This window comes from Apostichopus japonicus, chromosome 9, assembly GCF_037975245.1.
Source record: "Apostichopus japonicus isolate 1M-3 chromosome 9, ASM3797524v1, whole genome shotgun sequence".
Taxonomy (NCBI): Eukaryota; Metazoa; Echinodermata; class Holothuroidea; order Aspidochirotida; family Stichopodidae; genus Apostichopus; species Apostichopus japonicus.
Window position 1 is genome coordinate 18828354 of NC_092569.1, and position 12410 is coordinate 18840763.

The following is a 12410-nucleotide window of genomic DNA, read 5'->3' on the forward strand; positions in this document are numbered from 1 at the left end:
AGCACTGGTGGTTCAGTGGTAGAATTCTCGCCTGCCACGCGGGAGGCCCGGGTTCGATTCCCGGCCAGTGCAAGATTCTTTTACTTTTTTCGATTGTTCTACTTTGTCTTTTTGCGGGGTTGTGCCGTTTATAATTATTGTCTGATGGGGTCTATTGAAGTTTTGAAATACGATGGTAAAGAGGTATTTCAGACCGTCTATTTAAACAATTAAAAAGTTCGTCCAATTAAGCGATCGTGTTATACTTTTCCTTTTCTTTCGAAGATAATACCCCACTACCTTCAGTCGTCAGTCGGGGTAAATGCTTCAGTCGGAGGAAATGTTTCCGTCGGGTGTTTTTGCATTCAGCCGGTGAAGAATAAGACCGCTCATCCGGGAGACACCCCCACCCCCGGGATACACATTTTGATTTCCTTTAGGAGGCCACTTTACAGGCAGGACAGTATTTCGTGTGGAGGGGGTAGCCGAACGGGGCCAGCTACGTCCCGCCAATATTTATTTAACAATATTTGTCACAGTATCAACACGATATAGAAAGAGATAGGTACTATACTGTTGTGGTTAAATCCTTTTCAACAAGTACAAGGTGCAATGTGATGTGCCAGCTTGAAGAAAGCGTTGGGAGGGGGAGGCGGGGGTGCTGCCATGAGGGGCTTAAGTTGGTTGGCCTAACTTTACTGCCAGCTAGCACACACACCTCTTGAATAGTGTCAGAGGTTACTTAATTGTCTAATACTTTGTCTTCAGAAAGCATTGAAATGCTGGTATTGTAGATCCGTATTGTCGGGAGTTGTTTCACTCCACCAAGTGTGTTGTCTCAATTATAGGGAGTTATCTCAATACTCTGGTTTGGCACACTTCCCCGTTTGGTATTTGTGATGGTACTTGGATTATTGTACTTAACAGTTTCTCCTATTATAAGCAGTGTAGTTTTAGAACATTTTTAAGTACATTTTTATAACAGTTGTATAGTCTTTAACAACAACATAAAAGGAAATCAATATATTCTTTGTACATTAACCCGTGCACCCCTCAATCCTTTACCATTTTAATTTAATCTGAGAAAGGTATGTTTAGTAAGGTAGTTTATGGAAGGCGTGATTCATCAATCCTGCCATGAGTAGCCTTTAAGACTTGGCAGGACTAACGTTAGTGCCAGTTAGCACACACATACCGTACCTATTGAATAGTGCCAGAGGTTATTTCATTCTTGAATGCTTTGTGTTGAGAAAGCATTGAAATGCTGGAATTTGGTATTCATTTGGATCCGTATTGTCGGGAGTTGTCTAACTCTATCAAGTATACTGCATGGGTATAACAACAGCGGTCTACTGCATGTCACTAAAATTACAAATATACACATCTGCAAAAACAATAAAACAACTAAAAGTACAGGAGCTATATAATTATACAGGCAGCTTGAATCAAGCGCCCACGTAGTTTTCTATATGATAATGCCCTAGTAAATGATTTTGCTTAGTTATACATTTCTGTCATATCAACGCACGTATGAATCAACCAATCAGGTTACTATATCAGGTGCGTATCCAGGGGGGGGGGCGTTGGGGGCGCGCGCCCCCCGGGTAAGAAAAAGAGGAGAGAAAAAAAAGAGAAAAAAAAAGGAAAAAAAGAGGGGGGAAAGAGGAGGAGGAGAGGAAGGAAGGGAAAAGAAAAAGAAGAAAGAGAGAAAAAGGAGGAAAGGAGGGAGTTAAAGAAAAACGCCAAGACACCGGGAAGAGAAAGAGGAACAGTGACATTATTACAGCGCTGATCCCTATTATATACACAGGGTAGCCAGTGACGGATCAAGGATTTCGGAAGAGGCGTGTGCCTCACCCTACCCCTTACACCGACAACTGAATTTTTGACGTTTCCTTTTTTCTTCTCTTACTCATGATCTATATATATACTATATATGGTATATCATAACGCGTGTGTGTGTATATACGCCTTAATCAATTGTAGAACGGTGCTATGAAACCAACTGTGGCTGGTCTCGAACTCGACCGTGTCGTCGGGGAACATGACAAATTTCGGGAAGGGGGCGACCGATCCCCCCCCTTCAGCATATTATTTAATGATATCGCTAGTAATTTCAAAATAGAAAGTGCTTGATGCAACTTACAAGGCATGGGAAGTGTCATTTCCAGCGATCTGGGAGGCATTTTCGGCCAAAATTTGCTTGTACGCTTCGCGCCAACTAATGGGGGCGCTACGCTTAGATGATTTGCCTACAGGCTTCGCCCTTTCCTTGGCAAATTCCTCGCTACGCGCCTGTTCGAATTTGTAAAGCAAACAGCAGATATGACATCATATCAGTGAGCATGAAAATGGCGTTCCAGGATGAACAGCCTCAAAATTGTCCGACTTGCCCGAAAAAAATAACCAAAAATTTTCGCGCGCCCCGCGCGCGTCCAACATGTTAATGTCAATATCATATAAGCAAGCATCGGTAATTACATCAGATGCCATCGTGTACCGTACGGTCCGTCAAAGTGGCACAGTATACCGCGGGATGCTAATGTAAACAACGAAATGTCTTATGTAGATGGAGAAAAATCATGGAAGTCCAATTATGTTAAAACTCTCTTTTACATTAGTAATGGCGAATTAGGGGCTGCAGCCCCCACCCCCCGCCTCCTACGCCTATATGTGTATTTTTCGACTTCGGAAATATCTGCTATATTTTCATTTCCTTCAACCAAGTTTTATAATAGCCGTTATAAGAGGTTTTAATATTTCTACACCAAGAAACTAACTGTGTCTGAATTTTTGAAAATTTCTGACCCACATTCTTCATCACACGTCCCTCTACTCGTGCAATATTGACCGGTCTGTTAGGGGTTCAAGGAGGTTTTTCCAAGGGCGGAGGAACCGGGGGGCACAGGGGGCACGTGCCCCCCCCCCCACTTTTCCTCAGGTTAAAAATGTGCCCTTTTTCTACATAAAAATGTATGTGTCTCAAGTTAGCAAGAGGCCAGGGAACCAGAATGAACACTCGGGAAGGGCCGTTTCCGGACATCTGAGGTGTTTGTAAAACCAAAAAATTTCTTGCACGTTCCGCGCCAACCGATGGTGGCGCTCCGCTCAGATAGTCGTGCATACAACTTTGCAAATCCTGGCTACGCCGCTGACTTTCTAATGAATTTCTGTGGGTCAAACTCAAAGCTATTTCGAATGGAAAAAAATCGTAAGATATTAACAAGAAATAAATTCTAATTCGGAAGATTCCTACATTAGCAACTAGCATGATTTCACCTCATTTTGTCTCAAAAGAAAACTTGTTCCATGTTTCCTAATTTGCACATTGGATATTGCAGTGCTAGTATGCATATTTTCCTTGAGGGGGGGGGGGGGGAGGGGCGTTGATGGGATGATGTGTATACGCAAATAAGATAAATACAATAAGATTTATAAAGGGTACTAAATATAAGGCTGCATCAGTCTAATCGAATATCTGCAAAGTGCCCTTTGATGTCGGTGCCCCCCAGATTAAAAGTGCTTCCGCCGCCCTTGAGTTTTTCTATATTGGTTGTCCGTAGATGAAATTTTGTGCAACATTATGGGTATTTTTTGAATTGAGTTTAATCACGAGAAACGTAAATTTTCAAATTCTGAACAAATAATGGGCTTAAAACCTTGAAAAGTGGGGCTGACGGATATTGTGGGCCGCGACGTAGAATCACCTACAAAAGCAATGATCCACAGGACATGCGATGAGGTTGAACATGATGTGTGACTGGTAACAAACTTCAAAAAGGTTATGGATGGAAAAAAAAACTATTGGGAAATTCTTGGTTCTCAGGCAAAAAGTGTACATCTGGTTGGTCATTTTCAAGCCCGAGAAGTGCCATTTCCGGTGATCTGGGTGGTATCAAAACCAGAAAATTTCTTGTACGCTGCACGCCAACCGATGGTGGCGCTCCGCTTAGATAGTAATTCGCGCCCCCCGGGTTAGAAAATCCTGGATACGCCCCTGTATATGATGCAGCTCTAAGAAGGGCAAAAGTAGCTCGATGCCTACAGACTGTCTGATTTGTGAATGAACGTTATTACAATTGTAACCTTTGCCCCAAATGTATAACGTGTATATACCCTTGCATTAGTTGAATTTGACTTGTTTCTCATGGTTTATAGTATATTAAGTTCTCTTTTGTGTTTCATGGTATCACGTGACAATAAATGCTGCGTATATTCCGCTTCAAGGATGCACCGAACGTAGTATGTATTGTGATATGACGTAAACATAGAAAAGAACCAATCATGAAACAGCAATTGTGTTTTTAATGCGTTAACCATTATCTTATGCCGGATAATTATTTGTAAATTTATGTTACTTTAGATTTCTAACACTTTATCGTAAAAATGTAGTGCATCAACTTTCGCAAATATCAAAATAGCCATCTTGATGAAGGTTTTACTTATATTTAGCTATTTCTGTGGTACAAATTACTGTTAGGTTCGAGTACTGCAGGTTCGAGTCCTGGCCAGATCATTGCGTTGTGTCGTTGGGCAAGGCATTTTATCTCCATTGCCTCTCTTCCCCAGGTGTATAAATGGAGAATTGTCCTGTTCTCTCACAGTGCGCATGCAATATTTAGAAATGTTTTATAAATATCATTCAATTTACAAACCTCTTTTGAATAAACCTACAGCTTTATAAAATCAGGTACCTAAAATGCTGTAAGCCTATATCCAATATTGATATGTCACTTATCCTTAACCTGTGGATAAATGTTATCACACCCAGACTCATACATGGGTAGAACTGTAAGAGATTGGGCACATTTACCATATACATATGGCGTCAATTCATTTCAGAATTTGAAAACTTGGAAATTGAAGTAAAGTCTTGTCTTGTCTTGTCTTGCAATGTTGTACTCTCGACGAATAAAAGTATCAAAATATAATTTAAATTAAATTATGTAATACGATGATGTTAACTCTTTTGTATTTTCCCTGTCAGATGAAGTCCAAGTATGTTACAACAGGTTTTAGATTTCACACATAAAGGTTACCATATACAGTTACCCCGTGTAGCAGATTATAGCGTATTTAACTAATTATATTCACAACTCTCAAAGAATAAAGACTTTTGTGTTTTTCAAGGGGTGTATAGTCTTGTTTAACAAAACTCAAAGAAACAAAAAGAAAATCCCACAGAGAAGTTGTAAAGTTCAATATTCATGAAGAAACAGAAAACCTATAAATCGCGATCAACTTGCGTGACTCCAGGGCAGTCGTTCAAAGTCGTTACGTCACGTCGCCATGGGCACAATTTTGTGGTGAGCCGCAGAGAATGCTCAGACGTCAGGGGGTTTATTTCGGGACTTTTTGAGTTTTTTTTTTTTTTTCATTTCTTCAGCTTCTTCATCTTCTTCTCTTTCAGGTTATGTCATTTCAATATTAGAACCTGGGATTATGTATCATTGTAAACTTCAGGTATCACTGCCCATGCATGCATAAAACTATATTAATATAAATATATCTTGAAATCCCTATAGGCTCAGTGTTATAGGCTGCAATGAAGAGTTGATGACCGTACAGATATATACGGACTGCACATGCGCAGTGGGTATCGGCACGATCTAGCTAGGGATTACTGCTGTTATCGAGCTCCCTGGTCTAGCCTATAGAGTTAGGCTGCACAACTTAGATATGATGGGTCTTTACTGCTATGATGTGTACCACTAACTTGACTATGACCAGGGAGTTGTTCCATAACAATTCACTGCTATGACTTCAATGACATTTCGCACGGCGTTGCTCAACACAAGTTATAGTTTTAAGGTTCATTGTGCAGAATACAGTGCAGACGTTTCTTTAAACTCCTCATTGTGAATAACTCATTAATAATGTTGTGAATTGGAAAGTCACGTGAGTTCATTTTCGCAGCCTACGGTGTCCTTGAATTGAATTCTTCCTCCTGGATTTACCAGGCACGGATCTGGGACCGGCGTTCATCGTCCCCCCCCCCCCACCCCACCCCACACCTTCCTCTCTTTCCAACCCCATTGAAATAAAAACATAGGTATTATAATTATCTTGTTTGTACACGTCATGTATACCTAATTTATAGCCAATGCATTTCACGTCCAAATTTCTATTTGCCTTTAATGTGAAAAGGACCACCAAATACCCTCACAATATGGCAGTCGGTTTCAACGACCCCGCCGGGGCCACATCCACTCCTTTTTAAATCCATGGCCTGAATACCACATAGTCTATTTGAATATGTTCAAACATGGAGGTTAAATTCTTCCTGCATCTCTTAAAATGATCCCCCTCCCCTCAATACTTTAGACTAATTTCTCTTTGTAAATTGTTTCACCAATGCATGCATGGATGAAACCAAACACACAAATGAATTTAATTTCAATGTTATCACAAAATGTTCCATTCTTAATATCTGTATCAGTCAAAATTTCGCGAAAGCTATACGGCCCTTTATTTATTACTATAAGGAGAATCAGTCAACTTATATTGAATCTGATTCTATACCGCATTGGAACAGCGACATGCACTCCGCACAATTGCACAACAGTTTCACCTATATAACTCAACACACGAAATGAGCCCGACCGTTCCACACACAACGATTACTCAACATTCATGTATAGCTCCACCACATTTTGGCCTCTGGCGGCATATCATATAGAGTCCATTAACAGCAATGGACAACACTCAACGGGAGTCCTCCTTTCAGCAAGGAAAAGTGACATGCCAATGACAAGTAGAAAAGAGCAAATCTTTAACGATGTGTTACTAAACAGTTTTTTTTTTTTTTTTTTTTTTTTTTGGGGGGGGGGGGGGGTAATATATTAAAACCGTTGTGTATGGGACGGGTACCTTGTATGGATAAATTATGAAGGGGATGGTCTTTCTGCAACTCCATTTTTTCATTAAATGCAATCTTGGTAGATTTTCACAATAATCTACATAACTATAGTCTGGATACAATCTAATGAGCAAACAAACTGTTTCCATGTCGATGTCAGAGAGAGAAAAGTCACCGGAGAGAACTTAAGCCACGATTACTGAGGTTTGCGGAAGGGTGTACGTGAACAGGTGTATAGTGAGTGGCATATACGTGTCTTTGCTTGATTTCATTTTAGAACGTCGGATCAAGAAAGTAATATTAGCCAGATTATCGTAAACATTAATCAAATTTGCATAGCGAAATTGTAGCAACATATTCTATTTTTCTCATCATTTTTGATAAATCTGTCTCTACCCCAGTAAGACATATAGGCCTTCGGCACGTATCCACGGTGTACACACCCGGCCTCAACACCCCTACCCCCCCCCCACTCCACCCCACCTCCGTTCTCCTTCCTTTCAAACTCACACAATATTTCATAAGGATAGTTATAAGCACAACCTTGCCCTTTGACCTATATAACTATACATTCCTAATTTATGTTCTTAATATGCCAAAGAATGCTCCAGTTTACATTTGGATCTTTTATTTGGTTTACTGGAACAAGATGCATCCAGCCCCCCCCCCCACTACCTGGGTATCGGCTTCAATTATCCCAGGGCCTCACCTTTGCTTTATAAAATCATGGATCTGCCCCAAATTATGTGTATCAATATATAAGTTGTGTTGTGGCTATATCAAACCAGTGGAACCAGTGGTAATGCTGGGCCGTGTACGAACTAAAGTAGCACTCTCTGCACAGTAAATGTGTACAGGGGAGTAAGAAGCTTCCAAAAAGTGTGGGGGGGGGGGCAGAACACCAGAGGGGCACTTTCTCATTCCATAAACACCACTCTTATACTATAAACCGATACACACCGGCCATATCGCTTAAATATATATGATGTCTTATGTATGCTATCAATAGGCTACTATTATGGTGCGCTGCAACATTATTATTTTTTTTATTGAGATTGTTTATTGTTAACCGTGCTACAAAATGATATGGGGTGCCATTTTAAAAATAGCATGTGCAGACTAAAAATAAATAATTACAGTTAAGTATTACATTAACAAAGGCTTAAGATATCCGAAAGACAGTTCTTCATCAAAGGGCACATTTTATTTGCCAGTAGGACACATTTGCTATTTTGGAAAAAAGTGTGGGGGCACGTGCCCCCCCCCCCCCGGCTACTACCCCCTGACTGATGTAACAGTCGAAAGAAAAGGGGAAAATGTCACTTCATTAACTGATTATCCAACCTAGAAATATTACATTATTTAACAGGCTTCATTCTTTTCTTTTCTGCTTTTTTTTTTAGTGTCTTGTCTCTCTTTCTCCCTCTCTCGGTTTTCTGAAAACATTTCCCTCTTATTATCCTTTATTGATATCAGATATCAATCCTAATATCTGTGTTTAATAACTGATACAGTTGATATAATAATAAAATACTCTTCCAGATTCGATTTAAACTTTGCGGAGTTTTAAATGACATTTCGTCTGATGCAATATCTAATCATACGCACGTCATTCTTATCATGTCTACGTACGGCAAACCCTGAAGCTTACGTAGGCGACCTCTCTTTAAATGGCTTATGTCCAAACTGCTTACGTGTTAAGTTAGTTAATTGCTACGGTCTTGATTAATTTTACATATCAATTGCCTTCAAGTATATATAGTCTAATACAACTATATCGCTTTTCGCCTTATCTGATTGAAGTTTAGATCATCTAAATTTATATCCAGGGTCCGTAACATGCTACTTAGTCATATGTGATATAAACATATATATATATTCTTTATTATTGAATAAAGAATAAGGGAGGAGTTCCCAAAACCTACATATGGGTGAGTCATGCGTCATGCTTCACGTGTCAGCGCGACCATGGAGCTATTAACGAAATAGCTCCATGGTTCGACTCTCACCGAAAAACCGTTGGACGGGGTCGGAAGATTCCATACGGTACTTCAAATCCGGTTACTCACGCCCCGCCAGGGCGCATTTATAAGTGGCGCGACTTCTCGGCTCTGTCAAGCTTGTTGAGAGACAACCTTGTATTATACCCCAGGGGCTAATGCCGAGCACGCAAATAATATAGAGTCGAATAATTTATGGAGGGCAGAGCGGAGTCCGTATACTGATAGGAGAGTAAAAAGATGAAATAATAATTGTATGAATAAAAGCATACAGGCTCATATGCATGTATTTCTATATGATGCCTTTAAAAAATAATTCGATAAACACAAACAAATTATTTGAAAACTGGATCCCGATCTCAGAGGTATCATTTTAAACACTTCTCTTATATGGATTTTGTTGTATAGTTGTGCAAGAAAGCGGAGACTAAGGGATGTATACGAGGGACGGGCGGAGGAGGAGGGGGAGGTGACTTTGAGCAGCCAGGGAATGGATGGAGCGAGTAACCGATTTGACGATGAGCATGAAGCATGCAGAGAGACCAGACTAAATGAAGGCGGTAAAAGGGAAGGAGACGCGGAGGGGAGGGGTGGGGAGGGAGGGGTGGGGAGGGGAGGGGGAGGGGAGGGGGAGGGGAGTGGAGAGGGTATGGGTAATAGTCTTACTATTCAGCTTGCTCATTTTCCCAGCAGGGTATGTTTAAGAATCTGCAAAGCTTGCTTCGATTGCGACGCAAATGTTCCCTCATAGACACATTCATAAACACACACACGCATACAAATACAACTACTTAGAAGCCTATATACTGTTGTAATAATTCTTGAGACAATGATAGTATGGTTTATTTCTTATGCTTTATGTCTGGTGCATGGAAGAATCCATCTCCAATAGAAAGAATGAGAATTTAACATGACTACATTACCAACACCCCTCCCCCTCCCCCCAATTTGTTTATAGTTTATATTAACTATGTACAATTGCCTTTACGTGGCTGCCCTCTGCATTGGGAATCCCAGCCAATAATTGCTCTAACAAACCTCTGATTTCCGCGTCATAACTTACACGTCACAACTCAATTGCAATAACTCCTCGATAAATAGCGTTGTTTACTTTGATCGGGGACCATTTGACATTTCATCATCCTAATTGAGAAGTCATTAGCACCCTTATTGATAGCTTATATACGTTATTCTATTTATTGCCAAAATCAACAAAACACGTTGACAAGTGATATCAGAAATAGCTTATTTAGAGGGTTTGGACGCAATCTTGAATGCCAATTCAAATGTCAAACTAATTGGAATGCAATACAAAAACTCATCCATTAAGGGAACAAGGAAATAAATTAAGTTAACGAAATTAATTATCATTGAAACAAAGTATCCCTTTATACTTTTTAGCAACCTATGTTTGTCTGAAATTATGCCTGTACAAGCTTAATTTTGTTATTGGTAGTGAAGTTTAGTTGTGCTTTGTGGACATGATTCTGTCTATAGGCAGCTAATTATAACATAAAATGATAAATGATCTGCCCGAACTCACCAAATAAGTGTATTTTTCCTAAAGTTGAAATTTAAATTGCGATTTTCCCTAATCTAAGCTAAATTTGCAAAAGGGCTTCCCAGTTTGTGTTTTCTGACACATTCAGTGACAAATAGTACAGACATTGTCATAAGCGCGCTTCCATAATTCCTCCCCTCCAACTACCCCCCACCCCCACCCCGGCCATCGTCCATTCCTTTAGGACCGTCCGTAAGTTAATTACATCGGTTCAAAGGCTATAGGGTGTGGATTGGTTTACCGGCTCAGAACTGGTGCACCGCTGGTGTAGTGAAAGGTCCCGCCAACTTGAGGTATAGCAGATTTCCTCTTCGTGGCGAAATGTGCTAGTTTCGTCAGATATACGATACCTTTTTTTCAGGTCCCAACCGGCGCCGGTTGAATCACTGACCGGGTATACTGTAGCAACTTAAACCCCATTACACCCAGGTCAAGCCCCAACTAGAAAACATTGCGGAAAATCCCTGCATTATATAGTTATAAATTAACCATTGTCACGGTTCTAAAAAAAGAAACTGACATTGGTTGCTGACATATACACGCTAAGTATATACATTTGCAAAGGTGTTCAAATTATGAACCAACTCTGACAGTAATGTGAGCTAACTATAGCGCCACGTTTGTCGTTTCGAACGGAACTATAACACCGTTCTCCAACCAGAGGTACTGGGCGCCTTCAATTTACGGCACCCGAAAGCTGTCGGGACCTTTGGCCCCTAGAATCCAGCAGCACACCGATCCCTGAGTGAGTCTGTATGATGGCGGTGGGCCAATTCACCCCTGGTTGGGTAATGTGAACCGTATCAAACACTGATCAATTACAACCATAGTTTTAATGTCTTCTATTGTAGCATCCAATACTGAGAAATTTTCCGTTTGTTGGCGAGGTCACTGCTGTCGTTATATAGATAAGATATAGAAAGAAGGAATTAGGGAGAATAGTAAAACGGTTATGAAAATGGATCTTCTTTTCTTCATCTGTTCTTGGTAAAAGAATGTAAAAGTTATACGAATAGACAGGAATCTCCAACAGGGTACATTCTGTAATGAATAACAATAACAAGGGCTTTAAGAAAAATCCAAAATCCAACCGGAAAGAAACGAATGATTGGCATTGAATTTCAAATCAAAACATAGCGAAAATGGTAATTGAAGAGTGTTAAATCGAACGACCTGGATAACGAGTAGGAGATTCTTGGCAAATAGCTCGACAACAGTGTCTAGTCTCATTTCCGTAAACACTCACAAAAAATAGAGCGTATATAGACTTATATTTCAGGGTTACAATAATTCTGTAGGATATAGGCCCAAATTCAATATGAAAATGAGTTATTTTGATGTGACAGGCAAAGGGTTGAAACGAAAACTTGTAGCTTATATGAAATTCCAGCTTCCCCCATAAAAGGGAGTGAAGACTCGCGCACAAAGAAACGTCTGATGCCGGTAATCTGACCTAGTTTCGAATGAGGTGCATGTAACAGAGGTGTTAGACACTACCATCGATCCCAGAAAATACACACACAGCTTGATACAGTCGGTAATAAAGACACTAATGTACAGTCAATACATGGCAACTACATTCAATACCCACAATACAGCGTACATAACAGCGATGGACATCTCAGTTCCAGATAAAGATAACAAGGTATCACGTTTCATTACTGTCTGCATTTTGTAGCGACAAGAAAAAACGTCACTTGCAAGCAACGGTAAGTTAACTTTTTAGAGGGCGGCAAGCGGTTTGGGGCGAGTCTTCGATGCCTTTAACCTCAACCTGTATACGCGGACTGTAAATTTTGTTCGTAATACAGAGCAGGCAAATTCTCACGACAGTAATTCTCCAGAAAACCGTTTTGTACACAGTTGAATATGTCGAGCAATGTCATCTTGCATGATACAGCCCAATGAATGACATATCTTGTGGACCGGGAAAACCCTAGGGTTAGGGTAGGGGATTAACTATGACCTAACCCGAGAAATACTGCATCACATGTATAAGTATCATGCAATA

General features: G+C 40.3%; 1 non-coding gene across 1 annotated transcript; it reads left to right on the forward strand.

Moving 5' to 3' along the window:
• The first annotated feature begins 1 nt into the window (after window position 1).
• Window positions 2–72, forward strand: Trnag-gcc (transfer RNA glycine (anticodon GCC)). The gene has a single exon. It is a non-coding gene; the product is annotated as a tRNA-Gly (tRNA).
• Window positions 73–12410: the final 12338 nt, after the last annotated feature.